The following is a 2944-nucleotide window of genomic DNA, read 5'->3' as shown; positions in this document are numbered from 1 at the left end:
TTCCTTCCTCCCCCCTTGCCCAAGTAAACTTGCAAAGGTGAACTGACTGGATAGTCAATCATTTAGCACCTGAGGGTGAATAAAAAGACCCCAAATATATTCTTACTATAGTTCACTGTACTTATTTTGGATTATGGTCTTTGAAGGTAGGGTTTGTTGATATTGCCAAGATGAGATGTCCAGATGAGAGAGACCTGTCGCTACAGGCTCCACAAGACCCAAAGGACAGTTCTTGTCTCAGCACAGAGGATAAGTATCACTCGACAAATATATATGCAATTGCAGCTGCACAGAAGGGAGAAGTGAACATGTCCCTTGGGAAAAAAAAAACTTTCCTGTACCACGGAAAAGTTTCACAATTTCTGCTCCATAAATGTCAGAGTTCTGTAGGGAAGCAAAATTACTTGAAAAGTTGAAGTAGTAAATAAAATTTGGTTGGTAGCCAGAACAATTTCAGCTAACTTAGTTTTCTGGAATAATCAGAGTCTGTCCAGTCTATTGGAGATTCCCTGTTGATTGCAGGAGCTGCCCATCTTATTTTAAAGGTTTTGGTGGCACTGGGTTTAGTTTCATCTGTCTCTCAGTGTTTTACTTCCTTTTTTAATTATTCTGAAATTCTTCCCTCAGTCTCAGGTCAAACCTTGGCATTTAGAAATAAACTTACCATTTGAGAAAGTTAGTTGCCTAGATGTAATAGGCAGAAGCAATCGTAGCTGAAATCCCTGAGAACTTAGGAGAAACATAAGAAAATTCAAAAGACTACAGCAGTTCCAGAAATTAAAAATAATTAAAAAATGTCTAATGTTAAAGCCCAGTTCATCTAAGCTCTGATGCATGTGCACAACTCTATGCACATTCTTAAACCCGGTGGGACCTCAGCATATGGTCAAGTGATTTGCTAAATTGGGACCTAATTAAGGACAATTGTAAAAGTAGTTGCTATTTAAGCAATTATAGAATCTTCAGTTAGATTTTGACTGGAACTCTGAAGTTAACAGCAAAGTCTTCTAAAATAATCTTTTAATCTGTACCTCTTTTTGTTTAAAACAAAAGACTAAGTAAATAAAACAAACTGCATTATTACCAGTTCAACGTTGCTCACCACAGTTTACAGTATTATGTACTTCTAAAAGATTTCACAGGTATTTATTTTAAAAAGTTAATATCAAGAAAAGTGTTTTCTACTAGTAAAAGGCAGAAAAACCCAGGGAGAAGTTAGTGATGTATGCTCTTTGGATCACTGGTGCAAAGCTATGATTCCTTAAACTGTTGACATTTTAAAGGTTTAATGTCTTACAGTTCTCTGAAGTATTTACAGTGTGATGTTGTCACTTACCTATCAAATACACATTTATGAAACTATGTTAGAATTTAAGCAAAAATACAATTTTGTAACATGATACAATGTGACTGAAAGAAGTAATGCTTTGTAACTTTTAGGCTAGAAACTATTTAGAACCAAAGCGCTTTAATCCTGGTACTTCTTATAATAACTATTTCCAATTTTAGTTTTTTTCAGAATACTTTGACATCCAAGCTTGTTTTAATTTTTTTTTTTTTTTTTAATAAAACATTTTTGGTAGATGTCTCTCATATTCTGGAGTTTGGAGGCAATGACGTATTGCAGAATACAGATGAAAGTAAGGCTTTTCTTTAGTTAATCATCATGGGCAGCATTAAATTGAGGTATAATATCTGGACTGATTGTCCTAGTTTTGCAATACTGGAAATAAGCCTTGCAATCAGCACATCCCCTCAGTAGCTCTTCTTTATATGTGCTTTCTAAAAATGTCTGTTAGTTGTACTACTGCGTTTTCTAACATAACAAATTAGTCACAGACCATGTTGGTAGGCCTAGCATGAAACCTCATCAGATAACAGATAAGTAAGTAATAAAACAGAAATACTGATACATGCTGTTCTTTTTGAGTCTTCATTTTTGACTTCTTCAGTATAATTTCATCAGGGTTACATTGTACCGTACCTAACAACCAGGTGTACCACCAGTGAGACCTTTCCTGGTGCTTCCTTAATCACTCATGCTGTGGGAACTCTGCAGTGTAGCCCTTCCTCAGCCAATTTAAATTTTGGTGAGTTCATAGGTTAAAGTTCCTTTTCACATTTTTTTTTTTCCCTCCACGGCCAGTAGCACCAATAACTTTGTGAGAGCTGGCAAAGAACAGATTGGATCAGTAGTTTTCACTGTTGTGCTGCTTCACGATGCTGTGACTTGGAGCAGCCTGCAGTTTCCTTCTATGTGTATATCTTCCCTTATAAATTTATCAGACCTTTCCTCTGGTTGTGAAAGAAGAATTATATCCCACCTCAGCCTTCACTTTTCAAATATTAGGAAAGTCAAACACCTTCAGCCTTGTCTTGGAAGCCTCCCCATTCTGTAATCATGCTTGCGGTCCTTCTCTAGACCTATTTCTCTGTAGATCTATCTTTTCTGAAGATGGTTGACTAAGGTTATACTGGCTAAATATCCCACTGATGCCTTATATGTCAGTCATAGTTTCTGATCTGCCAGAAATATATCGCCTGATATGTTCAAGAGGTATTTGTCTGTTTCATCGCTGTGTTATAGTGGGGGTTCATAATCATCCAGGGATCAGCTCATAAACCCAGATATTTCTTCTCCTTGGTCATTCCCAACTTATGAGTTCTTGGCTTACAGCAGCTACTCTTATTTATGGTCCCTGAGTGAGTGACCTTGCACTTTGCTCCATTAAAATTCATCATCCTTCCTCAAGACCATCCAGTTCTTTCACTGTGATGCTCAATCCTCTTCCAACTTTGTGTCATCAGCATGTGTGTTGGACATTAGTTAAATTATTAAACAAGACTGATCCAAAAACTAATTCCTGATGAACTCTGCTATTCGTGTCTCTCCACTCTGACATTTCCTCTTTTCAAGAAGATGATACTATTCATTCTTTCTTTA

The 2944-nt window shown here is 36.6% G+C and overlaps 1 protein-coding gene across 1 annotated transcript in view; it reads left to right on the top strand.

The window, feature by feature from the left end:
- The window catches only part of DACH1 (dachshund family transcription factor 1), a 334323-nt gene that overhangs the window by 107152 nt on the left and 224227 nt on the right, over positions 1–2944 (top strand).

Source organism: Egretta garzetta, unplaced genomic scaffold, assembly GCF_000687185.1.
Source record: "Egretta garzetta isolate BGI_Z169 unplaced genomic scaffold, ASM68718v1 scaffold524, whole genome shotgun sequence".
Classification (NCBI taxonomy): Eukaryota; Metazoa; Chordata; class Aves; order Pelecaniformes; family Ardeidae; genus Egretta; species Egretta garzetta.
This window is presented reverse-complemented; position numbering and strand designations above follow the sequence as displayed.